The sequence below is a fragment of the Dendronephthya gigantea genome, unplaced genomic scaffold (genome assembly GCF_004324835.1).
Source record: "Dendronephthya gigantea isolate DGI-Jeju-01 unplaced genomic scaffold, DenGig_1.0 000000F, whole genome shotgun sequence".
NCBI lineage: Eukaryota > Metazoa > Cnidaria > Anthozoa > Malacalcyonacea > Nephtheidae > Dendronephthya > Dendronephthya gigantea.
This window is the reverse complement of record NW_021163010.1, coordinates 687,621-709,153: the sequence shown is the minus strand read 5'-3', so window position 1 is coordinate 709,153 and position 21,533 is coordinate 687,621. Positions and strand designations below refer to the sequence as shown.

Genomic DNA, 21,533 nt, shown 5'->3' with positions numbered 1-21,533 from the left:
TTGCCCATCACTGAAAAGCGAACAGAGAAAGGCGAATATTATTTTATTAAATCAATTTAATTTGAAGCTGACGTATCATTAAATATACGTATTTATAGTGAAGGCAAATATCATGTTTTTTAGTTCAGGACAATAATTCTCCTCAGTAACGAAGTAAAATTCATTCCTATATAACTATAAGTAAGTACCTATAGCTTCAGAGCAGTTACCTTTTTATATAAGTTGTACTCGAATAAATTCTAGAATACACAGTTCATAAAACAATGTAATAATATAATATACAACCATGCAGGAGACAGATGTTAGCGCTATATTTGTCCAATAAAGTTAAAACAACAAGTATAAATGGAATATTCGAAAGTGCGTTTGTCGAGCGTAATTTTAGGATGTTTTGACGGAAAGGGCTTTGCTCAATCCATGCACTTTACCGAATTGATATATTCTAGATTTTCTGGACTGATAATTGCAAAATGAATAACATGTATATTGATTAGATATTATTATTATGATGTATTATGATTTATAACATGGTTTATTGCACGCCCTATCTGTCCGATAAAAGCATAATGACCGCTCATTACGCCTTGTTATTATATACGCTTGATATGATGAAAGATAAAAGTGATTTTTACTATCCTATAAGGCCTAACGAAACAATTGATAAGAATGAGTTGGATATTTAGTTTCTGTCGAATGTATTTTGTTCATCAAAAATGCCATGTAATGAAATATTTACACCTATTAAGGCAGAGGAGTTCCATTCACTAGTATATAACCTTTTTATTATCATTCAAACAACCAGGAACTTTAGTATAACTGAAGTCCCCAAAGACGTTTTTTTTAAAAATGCAATCACCTAAATGAAAAGCGATATTAGATTTACGCACGATATGAAAAGCGAAATTATTTGCACACGATTCCTCTGGATGAACTAGGAGGCCCTTTTCCGTCTGCCCAGAAGTGCAGGCACGCGTCCATTTTGGAGGAATAAAAATGTTAAAAAACATTTCGATAAAGTCGGGTAAAACTGGTTAAACACTTACAGGATGGTTGAATGAACGCTTCGTCATTGAAGCGCTTTGGGTAAACTGAATTTATGATTGTAAAAAGCATTATTGCTAAAGGGAGTAGTTTCGCTTTGCTTGTGTTTGTCGTTGATAGAATGATGTTATATGTCTGTGCATTTAACCAAAATTCAATTGTCACTTGCAGATGTTTTCATTAGTTTTAAATTTGCCATGCATCAATGTCAGTTTAGGAACCAGCTAAGCCGGGATGGAACCCACGGGAGAGAAAGACATGTTTTCACCTGTTTTATAACTCAGCAGGATAGTATCGACGTAGCTTTCATACATGAGGCGTGTTTCATACATAAAATATATGACCAGAATCCATAGTACCTGTTCGCCCACTAAAATTTATAACATGCATGTGAATTTACTGGCTTCTTTCGTTGAACAAAATGAAGAAAAATTAACGAGACTTCAACATTCAACAAAACTGTACGAAAGTTTTTTCAGAAAACATAATTTCTCAGTCATTTCATTTAAATCCTCTTTCCCGGCAATTTCCGACACGCGCGCTCCCTGCTGGGATGTGAAACTAAAAAGACGTCATTGTAGACGTCACTGTTTCAACGACGGCTGGCACCGAAACATCCAACTATGTGTTTATCTCAATATGTTTGAAGAACTTGTGAACTGCTGGGTCATATCCAGGTATAACATACATGCAGCCTGTGATTATCTTCCTATTCATACGCTGTGGTATCATTTCATAAAAAAGTTAATGTGTAAAAATGTAATTTCATGGCACGGTTGACGAAAGGCCGTAACACAAATAATTTTACGACTCGAAGTCTCTAAAATCTCATGGAACTTAATTCCTTCAGACACTGCGTATATACTGTGGAAACCCCGAAGAAATCTCGGGTTATTTGTAAGAGAAAGAAATCAGAGATTATGCACTAGGCTCGTTTTATATGCCGTATTTTACTCTGTGGAATGAACATTCAAAACAATACAACTTAGTAACCATTACCAGCCAACAATTTAAAAAAGTAAAGTAAAAAACAAGATGTCTTGTTTATTAATGTCGACCTCATGAATTATCTCAGTGGCGTGAATAATCATCCATTGTACATATGCATAGTGTACCAAAAAAAGTCCCCCCATTGAAATGAAGCTTTTGTTGGAATTTGAATGCATGATCAACGCAGTAGTGTGTAAATAGCATTGTTATTAGGTTGAGGCATTCAAATAGAGCGTCTTGCTTTCATGATTATTATTCTAACAGGCTCAATTGGGCTCAATCAGATTCTAACAAAGGCTTGATTTCAACAGAGTTGTATTCAATCATGATTATTATTCTAACAGACTCAATTGGGCTCAATCAGATTCTAACAAAGGCTTGATTTCAACAGAGTTGTATTCAAAATTTCAAAGCTTTTATTTCTAATTCAATCTATCCCGGTTCAGGAGGAGAATTAATCATATTATAAGATTGTCCAATCAGAAGCATTGTTGAGGTGTCAGGCCGGGCGTGTTTAGCCAATAGGCATGGCTTATTTTCCAACACGAGGAGCGGGTAAAATGAAATATTCACCTCTAATTTCAATTTGAAGCATCATTTGGGCACTGGTTATAGAAGAGTAAAGACATATAGCTTTTACACTTGAGAGTTAAACCTGAAATTGCTAGCAATGTTCCTATCCTTTGCAGAAGAGATGTTTAACATCTCTGACGCTCTGTTGTTGCTGTAAGATCAGGTAATTTGCCTTTCTTTTTAGGATTATCTACTTGCTTTATTGAGAGATTTAGGCCACGAATGTCTTTGTGAATGTTGGCCACGTGCTGTGTCTAATTTCACCTGGTGTTGTAATGCACCTTGAGTTGCGTTTGCTTTGAGTATATTCTTTTAACACTAAAGTGTTTTTTATTCATTTCACGCCGGCAGAGTTGTGACGACTGAAGGTCAAACTAGACGATAAGCTTCGTGAATAAGAGATCAATGATGGCTGGAACGGCTGAAAATAACTCCCCTGAAGAGAGAGCACGACTAGCTTTTTCTCGAAATTTATTGGCGAGATGAAGAAGGTAATATAGGCTAAAACATATGTGAATTTAGCTACAGGAGTTTGAATGTCGCGTAATCCAGCCCGGCATTCTGGCATGTAAATTTCAAGCAAATTAAAACTTTGAGTAAATTTCTAACGTTAACTTATCAAAATACTATATATAACGACGCCTTTTGTTCTTTTCAGGTGGAGTTTAAGGGAGTGGAAATCTAGTGGGCAAGAAATTCGCCAGCGAAAATTAAGGCTGAAATTGCCCGAGATAATTGACTCGCATTTGAGGAGACAGCAAGTCCAAAGCTGCTCTTCGACACTTGATCCTGAGACGAACAGGTAAATTGTGTTTATTTGACTCACAAAGGGATGGAAAAGTTTGATCGGGCTGAACTAAGCTTGTTCTCTTAGGGACCGTTTTAAAATCACTGTCGTCTAACAATCATTACCTTTATTTTATTTCATGTAGAGATGTAGCGACTAGCGAGTCAAAGTCATTTGAAACGACGATAAACCTGTTCAGAATAAAATGTAAGTATTAAACCAATTGAACATTTTAAATATAGAACAAACTTTTAATGGGGAGCGTATTCCTTAATAATAGAGACCTTAGCTTGACGTTTACGACAACCCTCTAACGGCAAACAGAAAAATTCATTTCGAATTTTCAAAACAAATGCTAGCTTTCTGAGGCTGAGAAAATTGGTGCATTATTTTCAAACATAGTTGAACTACTAAAACAAATTGTGGCCGAAAAAGTGCCAAAAATCTAATTTTAGATGTTATTTAAAATTAGCGGTTTGCTGTTCGCGGTTTGTCATATTGGTTAAGCTAAAGGTCTCTAATACTAGGCCGGAAACGACAACTGCTGGTATTTCAATAGCTCACAATTCATATATAATAGGCATAAAAATAAATAAAATCCCTGAGGCATTTTATAGACGCATCATTTATGGTCTGCATATACTCAACAACAACAAAGAATGCATAAATAATCGCACATTTTATTTGCCAAGCCTGATACTCTGAGAGTGAGAAAGTGCATGATATGTAACGTACGTAACAATACTCCAAAGCATGAAACTCTCCTTAACCAGTGTAGTTCTCGATTTCCCTGAACCGAACTGTATTAGTACGACTATAACAACGCAACTATAGTATATAGAAGATTGTCTGCAAACTTTATTGAGGTTCGTTTTGTTGCATAAATATACTCAGTCAATTTTATCCCACGTACGTTATAATAAAAATAGTTTGCTTAAAATCATACCCCATATTAAGAAATGCGATATAAAAATCTAGATTGCTTATTTTTATCCTAAATCTTTCTTTAGGTTGATGAAATATTATAAAATCAAAGTTCCGACAAAGCAAAGCGATGCAGAACGAAGCCAAACCATCGCGGGGTTAAAATATACGACAGTCGACGGCAGCGAATAACGACCACAACGCCGGACAAGGTTACAGGTTAGAGTAGCCTGGTGGTCAAAAAATGTGCATGCAGGTGTTGAATGTGATGGTACGTGTAGGGGATAGAAATTCGAGCTCTATATGTAACGGGACTGATTAGTCAATTTACATATTGAGGCGCCGCAGTAACGCTCGCGATGTTTTTCAACCTTAACGCTATTCAGTTACTTTAGTTGTGGCCACCAGGAACATAATTAATGCATGTTGCATGTTGCATGTTCAAATAAACTTGCATGCGAGTAAATAAGTTTCATAACGGTTCATTATAGGATCCGGATTTGTGCTTAGGGCTGCTCTGCTCGCTTGCGCTTGGGCTGCTAAGGTTTAGGTTTATAAATTGTTGCATGTTCAAACTACACTTAATATATATGTCAAAACGTACTTATTTTATACATAAATATTACACAAGAATTTGGCTAAAAGCTATGCACATTAAAATAAATAACAGCCTCAAATGGCAGACATGATCCCATAGGTTCTTCCTTGTTCCATTTCTCGGAACGCTATTATTTCGCGGCTCTGAATGTATAGATTGTAAAATTTATTGCACAAACATTTTGTGTAAATATATAACATACAAGTCACAGCCTCAAATGGCAAACCTAACCCCATAGGTTCTTCCTTAATTGGTTCCATCTCTCGGAACGCCTTTATTTCGCGGCTCTAAATGTATAGATTGTAAATGTGTAGACAAAAATGGGTGTGTACATGCATAAAATACAAACAACAGCCTCAAATGGCAGACATGCATGATCCCATAAGTTCTCTCTTGTTCCATCTCTCGGAACGCTATTATTTCGCGGCTCTAAATGTATAGATTGTAAATGTATAATAGACAAAAATGGGTGTGTACATGCATAAAATACAAACAACAGCCTCAAATGGCAGACATGATCCCATAAGTTCTTTCTTGTTCCATCTCTCGGAACGCTATTATTTCGCGGATCTAAATGTATAGATTGTAAATGTATATAATAGACAAAAATGGGTGTGTACATGCATAAAATACAAACAACAGCCTCAAATGGCAGACATGATCCCATAAGTTCTTTCTTGTTCCATCTCTCGGAACGCTATTATTTCGCGGCTCTGATTACCTCTGAATGTGTAAATTGTAAAATTTGTTAAATAAACATTGTGTGTAAATACGTAACATACAAACAACAGCCTCAAATGGCAGACATAATCCCATAGGTTCTTCCTTAATTGGTTCCAACTCTCGGAACGCTATTTTGCTATATTCTAAATGTATAGATTGTAAATTTTTTAGACAAAAATAGGTGTGTATATTATACATAACATACAAACAACAGCCTCAAATGGCAGACATAATCCCATAGGTTCTTCCTTAATTGGTTCCAACTCTCGGAACGCTATTATTTTGCTATATTCTAAATGTAAAGATTGTAAATTTTTTAGACAAAAATAGGTGTGTATATTATACATAACATACAAACCACAGCCTCAAATGGCAGACATAATCCCATAGGTTTCCTTAGTTCCATCTCTCGGAACGCTATTATTATTATTTCGCAATATTTTTGCTAGGGAAGTAAACTTGAATATGGAGGGTGAGATGTGGGTGATTTAGCTATGACACCGATTGAGACAAACATGGGCAGTGGCATTGTAACTTTATTATTTTTCCAAGTTCTCTGTGAGACTTTCAATCGTTTAGCTTAATCGAGCAGTGCTTATGAAAAGAAAGGCGCCACTTTTCGTCTGTACTGTTTGACCTTGCTGAGTGGTTCGAAGTGTTAGCAGGTATCTTGGGATATCTAATAACGTTGCAGTGTTATTTTCATTGCTGTTACTATAAGGACAGCTTGCTTTGGCTATATGCCTTGGCTCTAAAAATGTTTAGTAAATTTTCAAAGAAAAAGATTTCATCCTGTTATCGCTGTTTCTATAAGGGCAGCTTGCATTGGCTATATGCCTTGGCTCTACGAATGTTTGATGAATTTTTCAAACAAAAAGATTTTGTACTGTTATTGTTGTTTCGCCCTTGGCTTAAAATGTTCAGAGAAAAATATAATTTTTTACTTTGTTGTTTCGTTACGTGTGCAGCCTTGGAGCTTGGGGCTATAGTATAGGTCTTAGCCAAACTTTCATTCCTTTGGAAAATATTTTTAAAGGGCTTGCAGCTTACTCCGGTTGTGCCCCAAAAAATATGTGCGTTTTTCGAAGAAAGCTTCTACTTCGTGCTGTTTCTATAAGAGCAGCTTGCATTATACATGCCTCGGGGTTTTAAGAAAATTGTTATAAAATATTTGAGTTAATCCTTAAAATACAGCTGCACACGTTAACTAAAAAATGAAACTCTTAGGAACACTGCCTATGAATTTGTCAGCGAAATAATTTTGGTTTTTGGACGAAAATCAAAAAATTCCCCGAGCCAGGAGTTGAGAACTCTACAAGAGTTAGTTTGTTCGACTTCGAGATGTACGACTGCTGGGATGTACTCAAATAGTCCCTTTAGAACAAATTATACACGATTGCATTTGCATACATATTCTCATGAATGCATGTATGCATAATTGTTCTACGTACTGTACAAAACAAACAAGTCTAACAAACAAACAAGTCAAAACAAGCAAGTCAAACAAGTCAAACAAAACAAACAAAATATACAAGGTTTATTAGAGAGGGCCGGAGAGAACGGTCGATATTTCTATATTATATTTGCACATATACGTTTAATGAATTTGTCTTAAATATTAAGAGGCATACTGCACATACTGCACATTAAAAACACATACACACTTCATAAAACATGCAAAACGTAACCTGTTTTTCTGTAAACTACAGTGTTATATAGAATTATCCTAACGCACCTGTTTTGTAACCGGTCTTAATGTAATACCCATCAAATCTACATAAGTTGTATTTTAGTGTTATATCTGTATACCAATGTACCATGTAGAGCCGGAAAATAATAATAAAAGTAGGAGAAAAAATAATCGTTTCCTGTCTTGTGATTTTCATAGCTAAAAACACACAAGTTTTGTAACACATGAAAAGACGCACCAACTTTGTAATACAATACATGACGTTGTGTTAAATAAAATCTCAAAATCTTGTGTACTTTGTGTTTGATTCCGGCTTTCGGTGAGGGTTTTCCTCCAGGATCTCTGGTTTCCCTCGTAATAAAAACAGCGTCCGTGTGTTCGGGACCGCGTCTATGGTTGGGTTTCCATTCAAATATTAAATTCTGCAATTAATAAAAATTTCTTCATGAAAACGGAAGTCATGTTAAGCATTTCTATCACTTGATACGTCACGTTTTTTAGGCAAGCTGTGTCCTCTAAAACGTGAACGAATATTTCGCCTAGCAGTTATTTTCTTACTCGCGAAGCCGGTAAAATGCCAACGAATAAAAAAACATTGAATTGAAATTAATGGAATCTGACTGTACACACGGTTATTGGGTTAAATTCCTAATACACTGTTATTTCCGAAACTAATTAGAAAATTCGTCTAAGAAAACAGACGAAGAAAAAGTATCCAAAATCGGCGTGAAATATAGGTACTCAAAATAGTTAACTGAACGGCAGACGGGATACAACCATGAAAGTTGCAATACAGATTTCAACAATTGTTTCGGAGGTCGACCGATATCGATATGCCGCATGCCGCACCAAGATCGCAAACAAACTGTCACTTCTTGCCGACGGCATATGTGGTCCTTCGTTAACAACATCTCGAGGATTTTTTTACAACACACGGGAATACACACGGATCTCTATGCAAAGAAAAGATCTGGGCGAACACTCCTCTTTTGAGTCTCAATCGTCGTTTTCGAAAATACAAACGCTGCCTGACACCACATGATGCCATCTCATCTCATTTGTCCAAAACTTTTCGTTGAATGCAACAGTGCAATTCTACTTAAAACAAAATGCCATCTCATCTCATTTGTCCAAAACTTTTCCTTGAATGAAACAGTGCAATTCTACTCAACTATTTTTAAGTATTTTGACCAAAATTTGCAATTTCCAAAAATTGACGAAAATCAGGGTTTTTCCTTTGGTCTACCGATACTGATTTGCAATAATTTCGAACTTCACCAAAGTATGATTTTTTGCGTTCAAATATATTGTTTTCCATTTAAAGAATAAAATTTTACTTTATTTTGAACAATTTCGATGTATTTTGAACCAAATTTTAAAATTTCAAAAAATTGACGAAAATCAAAATTTTTCCTTTGGTCCCCCGTTATTACCGATTTGCCTAAAATTTTGAAATTCACCAAAGTTTGATTTTTGGTGTTCAATGTTTTTGTTTCATCAAAGAATGCAATTTTACTTAATTCTAAACCATGTCGAGGTGTTTTGAATCGAATTTTGAAATTTCAAAAAATTGACGAAAATCGGGATGTTTCGTTTGGTCCTCCGTTACCGGATTTGCCTAAAATTTTCAAATTAACCAAAGTATGATTTTTTGTGTTCAAATGTTTTGTTTCATCAAAGAATGCAATTTTACTTAGTTGTAAACCATTTCGAGGTAGTTTGAAACGAATTTTGAAATTTCAAAAAATTACCGAAAATCAGGATTTTTCCTTTGGTCCACTGTTGCCGATTTGCCTAAAATTTTGAAATTCACCAAAGTTTGATTTTTGGTGTTCAATGTTTTTGTTTCATCAAAGAATGCAATTTTACTTAGTTCTAAACCATTTCGAGGTGTTTCGAACCGAATTTTGAAATTTCAAAAAATTGACAAAAATCAGGATGTTTCCTTTGGTCCCCCGTTACTGATTTGCCCGAAATTTTGAAGTTCACCAAAGTATGATTTTTGGTGTTCAAATGTTTTTTTTTGATGACAGAATGTAATTTTACTTAGTTCTAAACCATTTCGAGGTATTTTGAACCGAATTTTAAAATTTTAAAAAATTGATGAAAATCAGGTTTCGCCTTCGGCCCCCCGTTACCGATATATTCCTGAAATTTTGAAGTTCACCAAAGTATGATTTTTTGTGTTCAAATGTTTTTGTTTGATGAAAGAGTGCAATTTTACTTAGTTCTAAACCATTTCGAGGTGTCTCGAACCGAATTTTGAAATTTCAAAAAATTGACAAAAATCAGGATGTTTCCTTTGGTCCCCCGTTACTGATTTGCCCGAAATTTTGAAATTCACCAAAGTATGATTTTTGGTGTTCAAATGTTTTTTTTGATGACAGAATGTAATTTTACTTAGTTCTAAACCATTTCGAGGTATTTTGAACCGAATTTTAAATTTCAAAAATTGACGAAAATCAGGATGTTTCCTTTGGTCCCCCGTTACCGGATTTTCCTAAAATTTTGAAATTCACCAAAGTACGATTTTTTGTGTTCAAATGTTTTGTTTCATCAAAGAATACAATTTTACTTAGTTCTAAACCATTTCGAGGTAGTTTGAACCGAATTTTAAAATTTTAAAAAATTGATGAAAATCAGGTTTCGCCTTCGGCCCCCGTTACCGATATATTCCTAAAATTTTGAAGTTCACCAAAGTATGATTTTTGTGTTCAAATGTTTTTGTTTGATGAAAGAGTGCAATTTTACTTAGTTCTAAACCATTTCGAGGTGTTTTGAACCAAATTTTGAAATTTCAAAAATTGACGAAAATCAGGATGTTTCCTTTGGTCCCCCGTTACCGGATTTGCCTAAAATTTTGAAATTCACCAAAGTACGATTTTTTGTGTTCAAATGTTTTGTTTCATCAAAGAATGCAATTTTACTAAGTTGTAAACCATTTCGAGGAAGTTTGAAACGAATTTTGAAATTTCAAACAATTGACGAAAATCAGGATGTTTCCTTTGGTCCCCCGTTACTGATTTGCCCGAAATTTTGAAATTCACCAAAGTATGATTTTTTGTGTTCAAATGTTTTTTTTTGATGAAAGAATGTAATTTTACTTAGTTCTAAACCATTTCCAGATGTTCTGAACCGAAGGAATTTTGGTGTATTTTCGATTGACAAAGAAAGGCAGTATGGTGTTTGAGCATTGATTATGGAGCACTTCCGACTGGAATTTTAGAGTATTTTTAACTGTGAGTTATAGGGAAGATTCAAATATTGTTCCAGAGCAAGCAACTTGAACTTCTTTGGAACGATGCAGATGTTATTCATCATGAGTTATGGGGCACTTCCGAAAGGAATTTTGGTGTATTTTCGATTGACAAAGAAAGGCAGTATGGTGTTTGATCATTGATTATGGAGAATTTCATCAAAGAATGCAATTTTACTTAGTTCTAAACCATTTCGAGGTGTTTTGAACCGAATTTTAAAATTTCAAAAAATTGACGAAAATCAGGATGTTTCCTTTGGTCCCCCGTTACCGGATTTTCCTAAAATTTTGAAATTCACCAAAGTACGATTTTTTGTGTTCAAATGTTTTTTTTGATGAAAGAATGTAATTTTACTTAGTTCTAAGCCATTTCGAGGTATTTTGAACCGAATTTTAAAATTTTAAAAAATTGATGAAAATCAGGTTTCGCCTTCGGCCCCCCGTTACCGATATATTCCTGAAATTTTGAAGTTCACCAAAGTATGATTTTTTGTGTTCAAATGTTTTTGTTTGATGAAAGAGTGCAATTTTACTTAGTTCTAAACCATTTCGAGGTGTTTTGAACCAAATTTTGAAATTTCAAAAAATTGACGAAAATCAGGATGTTTCCTTTGGTCCCCCGTTACCGGATTTGCCTAAAATTTTGAAATTCACCAAAGTTTGATTTTTGGTGTTCAATGTTTTTGTTTCATCAAAGAATGCAATTTTTTTTAATTCTAAACCATGTCGAGGTGTTTTGAATCGAATTTTGAAATTTCAAAAAATTGACGAAAATCGGGATGTTTCGTTTGGTCCCCCGTTACCGGATTTGCCTAAAATTTTCAAATTAACCAAAGTATGATTTTTTGTGTTCAAATGTTTTGTTTCATCAAAGAATGCAATTTTACTTAGTTTAAAACCATTTCGAGGTAGTTTGAAACGAATTTTGAAATTTCAAAAAATTACCGAAAATCAGGATTTTTCCTTTGGTCCACTGTTGCCGATTTGCCTAAAATTTTGAAATTCACCAAGGTTTGATTTTTGGTGTTCAATGTTTTTGTTTCATCAAAGAATGCAATTTTACTTAGTTCTAAACCATTTCGAGGTGTTTCGAACCGAATTTTGAAATTTCAAAAAATTGACAAAAATCAGGATGTTTCCTTTGGTCCCCCGTTACTGATTTGCCCGAAATTTTGAAATTCACCAAAGTATGATTTTTGGTGTTCAAATGTTTTTTTTTGATGACAGAATGTAATTTTACTTAGTTCTAAACCATTTCGAGGTATTTTGAACCGAATTTTAAAATTTTAAAAAATTGATGAAAATCAGGTTTCGCCTTCGGCCCCCCGTTACCGATATATTCCTAAAATTTTGAAGTTCACCAAAGTATGATTTTTTGTGTTCAAATGTTTTTGTTTGATGAAAGAGTGCAATTTTACTTAGTTCTAAACCATTTCGAGGTGTTTTGAATCAAATTTTGAAATTTCAAAAAATTGACGAAAATCAGGATGTTTCCTTTGGTCCCCCGTTACCGGATTTGCCTAAAATTTTGAAATTCACCAAAGTACGATTTTTTGTGTTCAAATGTTTTGTTTCATCAAAGAATGCAATTTTACTAAGTTGTAAACCATTTCGAGGAAGTTTGAAACGAATTTTGAAATTTCAAACAATTGACGAAAATCAGGATGTTTCCTTTGGTCCCCCGTTACTGATTTGCCCGAAATTTTGAAATTCACCAAAGTATGATTTTTTGTGTTCAAATGTTTTTTTTTGATGAAAGAATGTAATTTTACTTAGTTCTAAACCATTTCCAGGTGTTCTGAACCGAAGGAATTTTGGTGTATTTTCGATTGACAAAGAAAGGCAGTATGGTGTTTGAGCATTGATTATGGAGCACTTCCGACTGGAATTTTAGAGTATTTTTAACTGTGAGTTATAGGGAAGATTCAAATATTGTTCCAGAGCAAGCAACTTGAACTTCTTTGGAACGATGCAGATGTTATTCATCATGAGTTATGGGGCACTTCCGAAAGGAATTTTGGTGTATTTTCGATTGACAAAGAAAGGCAGTATGGTGTTTGATCATTGATTATGGAGAATTTCATCAAAGAATGCAATTTTACTTTTTTCTAAACCATTTCGAGGTGTTTTGAACCGAATTTTAAAATTTCAAAAAATTGACGAAAATCAGGATGTTTCCTTTGGTCCCCCGTTACCGGATTTTCCTAAAATTTTGAAATTCACCAAAGTACGATTTTTTGTGTTCAAATGTTTTGTTTCATCAAAGAATACAATTTTACTTAGTTCTAAACCATTTCGAGGTAGTTTGAACCGAATTTTAAAATTTTAAAAAATTGATGAAAATCAGGTTTCGCCTTCGGCCCCCCGTTACCGATATATTCCTAAAATTTTGAAGTTCACCAAAGTATGATTTTTTGTGTTCAAATGTTTTTGTTTGATGAAAGAGTGCAATTTTACTTAGTTCTAAACCATTTCGAGGTGTTTTGAACCAAATTTTGAAATTTCAAAAAATTGACGAAAATCAGGATGTTTCCTTTGGTCCCCCGTTACCGGATTTGCCTAAAATTTTGAAATTCACCAAAGTACGATTTTTTGTGTTCAAATGTTTTGTTTCATCAAAGAATGCAATTTTACTAAGTTGTAAACCATTTCGAGGAAGTTTGAAACGAATTTTGAAATTTCAAACAATTGACGAAAATCAGGATGTTTCCTTTGGTCCCCCGTTACTGATTTGCCCGAAATTTTGATATTCACCAAAGTATGATTTTTTGTGTTCAAATGTTTTTTTTTGATGAAAGAATGTAATTTTACTTAGTTCTAAACCATTTCCAGGTGTTCTGAACCGAAGGAATTTTGGTGTATTTTCGATTGACAAAGAAAGGCAGTATGGTGTTTGAGCATTGATTATGGAGCACTTCCGACTGGAATTTTAGAGTATTTTTAACTGTGAGTTATAGGGAAGATTCAAATATTGTTCCAGAGCAAGCAACTTGAACTTCTTTGGAACGATGCAGATGTTATTCATCATGAGTTATGGGGCACTTCCGAAAGGAATTTTGGTGTATTTTCGATTGACAAAGAAAGGCAGTATGGTGTTTGATCATTGATTATGGAGAATTTCATCAAAGAATGCAATTTTACTTAGTTCTAAACCATTTCGAGGTGTTTTGAACCGAATTTTAAAATTTCAAAAAATTGACGAAAATCAGGATGTTTCCTTTGGTCCCCCGTTACCGGATTTTCCTAAGATTTTGAAATTCACCAAAGTACGATTTTTTGTGTTCAAATGTTTTGTTTCATCAAAGAATACAATTTTACTTAGTTCTAAACCATTTCGAGGTAGTTTGAACCGAAAAATTTTAAAAAATTGATGAAAATCAGGTTTCGCCTTCGGCCCCCCGTTACCGATATATTCCTAAAATTTTGAAGTTCACCAAAGTATGATTTTTTGTGTTCAAATGTTTTTGTTTGATGAAAGAGTGCAATTTTACTTAGTTCTAAACCATTTCGAGGTGTTTTGAACCAAATTTTGAAATTTCAAAAAATTGACGAAAATCAGGATGTTTCCTTTGGTCCCCCGTTACCGGATTTGCCTAAAATTTTGAAATTCACCAAAGTTTGATTTTTGGTGTTCAATGTTTTTGTTTCATCAAAGAATGCAATTTTTTTTAATTCTAAACCATGTCGAGGTGTTTTGAATCGAATTTTGAAATTTCAAAAAATTGACGAAAATCGGGATGTTTCGTTTGGTCCCCCGTTACCGGATTTGCCTAAAATTTTCAAATTAACCAAAGTATGATTTTTTGTGTTCAAATGTTTTGTTTCATCAAAGAATGCAATTTTACTTAGTTTAAAACCATTTCGAGGTAGTTTGAAACGAATTTTGAAATTTCAAAAAATTACCGAAAATCAGGATTTTTCCTTTGGTCCACTGTTGCCGATTTGCCTAAAATTTTGAAATTCACCAAGGTTTGATTTTTGGTGTTCAATGTTTTTGTTTCATCAAAGAATGCAATTTTACTTAGTTCTAAACCATTTCGAGGTGTTTCGAACCGAATTTTGAAATTTCAAAAAATTGACAAAAATCAGGATGTTTCCTTTGGTCCCCCGTTACTGATTTGCCCGAAATTTTGAAATTCACCAAAGTATGATTTTTGGTGTTCAAATGTTTTTTTTTGATGAAAGAATGTAATTTTACTTAGTTCTAAACCATTTCGAGGTATTTTGAACCAAATTTTAAAATTTTAAAAAATTGATGAAAATCAGGTTTTGCCTTCGGCCCCCCGTTACCGATATATTCCTAAAATTTTGAAGTTCACCAAAGTATGATTTTTTGTGTTCAAATGTTTTGTTTTTTTTTGTTTTTTTTTCAATTTACAGTCTTTCGCTAAGGCCGAAAAGTCTTTTAACTGTTTTAAACATTCCAAATCACACCGAAATTTTTCAGGCTAATTTTGTTGCATTGCCAGGAGTTGAAACGTTTGTCCTCGAATTGAGAGACGAACGTCTTAACCACTAGACCACCGCGTCATTTGTCGAAAGCTATTGTTCTCTATTTGACCTAATCCTTTTCGATAGATTTTAAATTAAATAGTAATTTCGGCGGGAAAAATCGAACCTTTCCCATGCAGGATTCGAACCTACCCTTACAACCTGGTAGGCCGTAGCCTTAACCACTGGGCCGTAGGATTGGTTGTTGATAGCAGTCTTAATATATATGTTATTGAGGTAGCCCAGTGGTTAAGGCTTCGACCCACCAGGCTGTAAGGGTGGGTTCGAATCCTGCATGGGAAAGGTTCAATTTTTCCCACCGAAATTATTATTTAATTTAAAATTCATCGAAAAGGATTAGGTCAAATAGAGAACAATAGCTTTCGACAAATGACGCGGTGGTCTAGTGGTTAAGACGTTCGTCTCTCAATCTGAGGACAAACGTTTCAACTCCTGGCAATGCAACAAAATTAGCCTGAAAAATTTCGGTGTGATTTGGAATGTGTAAAACAGTGAAAAGACTTCTCGGACTTTCCGAAAGACTGTAAATTGAAAAAAAATTTGAAATCAAAACACTTAAAAAAAATTATCGCGTTCAAAAGTACCTGAAAATTAAAAGAAAAGCACAAGTAAAAAAGTTTTAAAAACACGTGTCTTCTAAAAAGCCTGAAAATGAAGAAAGTCAGACGGAAAAAAATTAAACAATTTCCCGCTTTTAAAAAACTCATGTTTACTTAACTTAATTTTTTTTCACGAAAATTTGACAGGGTGATTTTCTCGAGAGTGAAAAAATTTAATTTTTTTCACTTTTTTGAAATTCTCTTAGATTTTTTTTTGACGAAGAAGTATTTTGTCTTGGGCTACCTGTGTCTGTCTTGGGCTACCTGTGTCTGGCTTGACACAGGTAGCCCAAGACAAAATACTGCTTCGTCAAAAAAAAATCTAAGAGAATTTCAAAAAAGTGAAAAAAATTAAATTTTTTCACTCTCGAGAAAATCACCCTGTCAAATTTTCGTGAAAAAAAATTAAGTTAAGTAAACATGAGTTTTTTAAAAGCGGGAAATTGTTTAATTTTTTTCCGTCTGACTTTCTTCATTTTCAGGCTTTTTAGAAGACGCGTGTTTTTAAAACTTTTTTTACTTGTGTTTTTCTTTTAATTTTCAGGTACTTTTGAACGCGACAATTTTTTTTTTGTTTTTTTATTTCAATTTTTTTTTCAATTTACAGTCTTTCGCAAAGGCCGAAACGTCTTTTAACTGTTTTAAACATTCCAAATCACACCGAAATTTTTCAGGCTAATTTTGTTGCATTGCCAGGAGTTGAAACGTTTGTCCTCGGATTGAGAGACGAACGTCTTAACCACTAGACCACCGCATCATTTGTCGAAAGCTATTGTTCTTTATTTGACCTAATCCTTTTCGATGAATTTTAAATTAAATAGTAATTTTGGTGGAAAAATCAAACCTTTCCCGTGCCGGATTCGAACCTACGCTTACAACCTGGAAAGCCGTAGCCTTAACCACTGGGCCACCGAACCGTGTATTACTGCTAACTTTATGTTATTATTTATCGTTGCGATAAGTACACAAAGACAAAAAAAAATTCAGTGGCCAGTGGTTACGACTCCAAGAAAGAGTCGATAGCTTAGTATATATGACATTGCTCAATGTGGTGATTTTTAGTGTTCAATGTTTTTTTTTCATGAAAGAATACAATTCTACACAGTTCTCAACAGTTCTCGAAAGGAATTTTGGTGTATTTTCGATTGACAAAGAAAGGCAGTATGGTGTTTGATCATTGATTATGGAGCATTTCATCAAAGAATGCAATTTTACTTAGTTCTAAACCATTTCGAGGTGTTTTGAACCGAATTTTAAAATTTCAAAAAATTGACGAAAATCAGGATTTTTCCTTTGGTCCCCCGTTACCGGATTTTCCTAAAATTTTGAAATTCACCAAAGTACGATTTTTTGTGTTCAAATGTTTTGTTTCATCAAAGAATGCAATTTTACTTAATTCTCAACCATTTCGAGGTGTTTTGAAAATTGACGAAAATCAGGATGTTTCCTTTGGTCCCCCGTTACCGGATTTGCCTAAAATTTCGAAATTAACCAAAGTACGATTTTTTGTGTCCGAATGTTTTGTTTTATCAAAGAATGCAATTTTACTTAGTTCTAAACCATTTCGAGGTAGTTTGAAACGAATTTTAAAATTTCAAAAAATTGACGAAAATCAGGATTTTTCCTTTCAGGTCTCCCGTTGCCGATTTGCCTGAAATTTTGAAATTCACCAAAGTTTGATTTTTGGTGTTCAATGTTTTTGTTTCATCAAAGAATGCAATTTTACTTAGTTCTAAACCATTTCGAGGTAGTTTGAAACGAATTTTGAAATTTCAAAAAATTGACGAAAATCAGGATGTTTCCTTTGGTCCCCCGTTACTGATTTGCCCGAAATTTTGAAATTCACCAAAGTATGATTTTTTGTGTTCAAATGTTTTTTTTTTATGAAAGAATGTAATTTTACTTAGTTCTAAACCATTTCGAGGTATTTTGAACCGAATTTTAAAATTTTAAAATATTGATGAAAATCAGGTTTCTTCTTCGGGTCCCCGTTACCGATATATTCCCAAAATTTTGAAGTTCACCAAAGTATGATTTTTTTGTGTTCAAATGTTTTTGTTTGATGAAAGAGTGCAATTTTACTTAGTTCTAAACCATTTCCAGGTGTTTTGAACCGAAGGAATTTTGGTGTATTTTCGATTGACAAAGAAAGGCAGTATGGTATTTGAGCATTGATTATGCAGCACTTCCGACTGGAATTTTAGAGTATTTTTAACTGTGAGTTATAGGGAAGATTCAAATATTGTTCCAGAGCAAGCAACTTGAACTTCTTTGGAACGATGCAGATGTTATTCATCATGAGTTATGGGGCACTTCCGAAAGGAATTTTGGTGTATTTTCGATTGACAAAGAAAGGCAGTATGGTGTTTGATCATTGATTATGGAGCATTTCATCAAAAAATGCAATTTTATTTAGTTCTAAACCATTTCGAGGTGTTTTGAACCGAATTTTAAAATTTCAAAAAATTGACGAAAATCAGGATTTTTCCTTTGGTCCCCCCTTGCTGATATGCCTAAAATTTTGAAATTCACCAAAGTTTGATTTTTGGTGTTCAATGTTTTTGTTTCATCAAAGAATGCAATTTTACTTAGTTCTAAACCATTTCGAGGTGTTTTGAACCGAATTTTGAAATTTCAAAAATTGACAAACATCAGGATGTTTCCTTTGGTCCCCCGTTACTGATTTGCCCGAAATTTTGAAATTCACCAAAGTATGATTATTGGTGTTCAAATGTTTTTTTTGATGAAAGAATATAATTTTACTTACTTCTAAGCCATTTCGAGGTATTTTGAACCGAATTTTAAAATTTTAAAAAATTGATGAAAATCAGGTTTCTCCTTCGGCCCCCCGTTACCGATATATTCCTGAAATTTTGAAGTTCACCAAAGTATGATTTTTTGTGTTCAAATGTTTTTGTTTGATGAAAGAGTGCAATTTTACTTAGTTCTAAACCATTTCGAGGTGTTTTGAACCAAATTTTGAAATTTCAAAAAATTGACGAAAATCAGGATGTTTCCTTTGGTCCCCCGTTATTACCGATTTGCCTAAAATTTTGAAATTCACCAAAGTACGATTTTTTGTGTTCAAATGTTTTGTTTCATCAAAGAATGCAATTTTACTTAGTTGTAAACCATTTCGAGGTAGTTTGAAACGAATTTTGAAATTTCAAACAATTGACGAAAATCAGGATGTTTCCTTTGGTCCCCCGTTACTGATTTGCCCGAAATTTTGAAATTCACCAAAGTTTGATTTTTGGTGTTCAATGTTTTTGTTTCATCAAAGAATGCAATTTTACTTAGTTCTAAACCATTTCGAGGTGTTTGGAACCGAATTTTGAAATTTCAAAAATTGAAAAACATCATGATGTTTCCTTTGGTCCCCCGTTACTGATTTGCCCGAAATTTTGAAATTCACCAAAGTTTGATTTTTGGTGTTCAATGTTTTTGTTTCATCAAAGAATGCAATTTTACTTAGTTCTAAACCATTTCGAGGTGTTTGGAACCGAATTTTGAAATTTCAAAAATTGAAAAACATCATGATGTTTCCTTTGGTCCCCCGTTACTGATTTGCCCGAAATTTTGAAATTCACCAAAGTATGATTTTTGGTGTTCAAATGTTTTTTTTGATGAAAGAATATAATTTTACTTACTTCTAAGCCATTTCGAGGTATTTTGAACCGAATTTTAAAATTTTAAAAAATTGATGAAAATCAGGTTTCTCCTTCGGCCCCCCGTTACCGATATATTCCTGAAATTTTGAAGTTCACCAAAGTATGATTTTTTGTGTTCAAATGTTTTTGTTTGATGAAAGAGTGCAATTTTACTTAGTTCTAAACCATTTCGAGGTGTTTTGAACCAAATTTTGAAATTTCAAAAAATTGACGAAAATCAGGATGTTTCCTTTGGTCCCCCGTTATTACCGATTTGCCTAAAATTTTGAAATTCACCAAAGTACGATTTTTTGTGTTCAAATGTTTTGTTTCATCAAAGAATGCAATTTTACTTAGTTGTACCATTTCGAGGTAGTTTGAAACGAATTTTGAAATTTCAAACAATTGACGAAAATCAGGATGTTTCCTTTGGTCCCCCGTTACTGATTTGCCCGAAATTTTGAAATTCACCAAAGTTTGATTTTTGGTGTTCAATGTTTTTGTTTCATCAAAGAATGCAATTTTACTTAGTTCTAAACCATTTCGAGGTGTTTGGAACCGAATTTTGAAATTTCAAAAATTGACAAACATCAGGATGTTTCCTTTGGTCCCCCGTTACTGATTTGCCCGAAATTTTGAAATTCACCAAAGTATGATTTTTGGTGTTCAAATGTTTTTGTTTGATGAAAGAGTGCAATTTTACTTAGTTCTAAACCATTTCGAGGTGTTTTGAACCAAATTTTGAAAGTTCAAAAAATTGACGAAAATCAGGATGTTTCCTTTGGTCCCCCGTTATTACCGATTTGCCTAAAATTTTGAAATTCACCAAAGTACGATTTTTTGTGTTCAAATGTTTTGTTTCATCAAAGAATGCAATTTTACTTAGTTGTAAACCATTTCGAGGTAGTTTGAAACGAATTTTGAAATTTCAAACAATTGACGAAAATCAGGATGTTTCCTTTGGTCCCCCGTTACTGATTTGCCCGAAATTTTGAAATTCACCAAAGTATGATTTTTTGTGTTCAAATGTTTTTTTTTTTATGAAAGAATGTAATTTTACCTAGTTCTAAACCATTTCGAGGTATTTTGAACCGAATTTTAAAATTTTAAAATATTGATGAAAATCAGGTTTCTTCTTCGGGTCCCCGTTACCGATATATTCCCAAAATTTTGAAGTTCACCAAAGTATGATTTTTTTGTGTTCAAATGTTTTTGTTTGATGAAAGAGTGCAATTTTACTTAGTTCTAAACCATTTCCAGGTGTTTTGAACCGAAGGAATTTTGGTGTATTTTCGATTGACAAAGAAAGGCAGTATGGTATTTGAGCATTGATTATGGAGCACTTCCGACTGGAATTTTAGAGTATTTTTAACTGTGAGTTATAGGGAAGATTCAAATATTGTTCCAGAGCAAGCAACTTGAACTTCTTTGGAACGATGCAGATGTTATTCATCATGAGTTATGGGGCACTTCCGAAAGGAATTTTGGTGTATTTTCGATTGACAAAGAAAGGCAGTATGGTGTTTGATCATTGATTATGGAGCATTTCATCAAAGAATGCAATTTTACTTAGTTCTAAACCATTTCGAGGTGTTTTGAACTGAATTTTAAAATTTCAAAAAATTGACGAAAATCAGGATGTTTCCTTTGGTCCCCCGGTACCGGATTTTCCTAAAATTTTGAAATTACGATTTTTTGTGTTCAAATGTTTTGTTTCATCAAAGAATGCAATTTTACTTAGTTCTAAACCATTTCGAGGTAGTTTGAAACGAATTTTGAAATTTCAAAAAATTGACGAAAATCAGGATTTTTCCTTTGGTCCCCCCTTGCTGATATGCCTAAAATTTTGAAATTCACCAAAGTTTGATTTTTGGTGTTCAATGTTTTTGTTTCATCAAAGAATGCAATTTTACTTAGTTCTAAACCATTTCGAGGTGTTTTGAACCGAATTTTGAAATTTCAAAAATTGACAAACATCAGGATGTTTCCTTTGGTCCCCCGTTACTGATTTGCCCGAAATTTTGAAATTCACCAAAGTATGATTATTGGTGTTCAAATGTTTTTTTTGATGAAAGAATATAATTTTACTTACTTCTAAGCCATTTCGAGGTATTTTGAACCGAATTTTAAAATTTTAAAAAATTGATGAAAATCAGGTTTCTCCTTCGGCCCCCCGTTACCGATATATTC

At 33.6% G+C, this 21,533-nt stretch overlaps 1 protein-coding gene across 1 annotated transcript in view; it reads right to left on the bottom strand.

Moving 5' to 3' along the window:
* Window positions 1-7,640: 7,640 nt before the first annotated feature.
* The window catches only part of LOC114516209 (vacuolar protein sorting-associated protein 16 homolog), a 30,736-nt gene continuing 16,843 nt past the window's right edge, over window positions 7,641-21,533 (bottom strand). The window contains exon 26 of the mRNA XM_028535639.1: window positions 7,641-7,748. The gene's annotated coding sequence lies outside the window, so the exon portion shown is untranslated. The remainder of the gene's footprint in view (window positions 7,749-21,533) is intronic.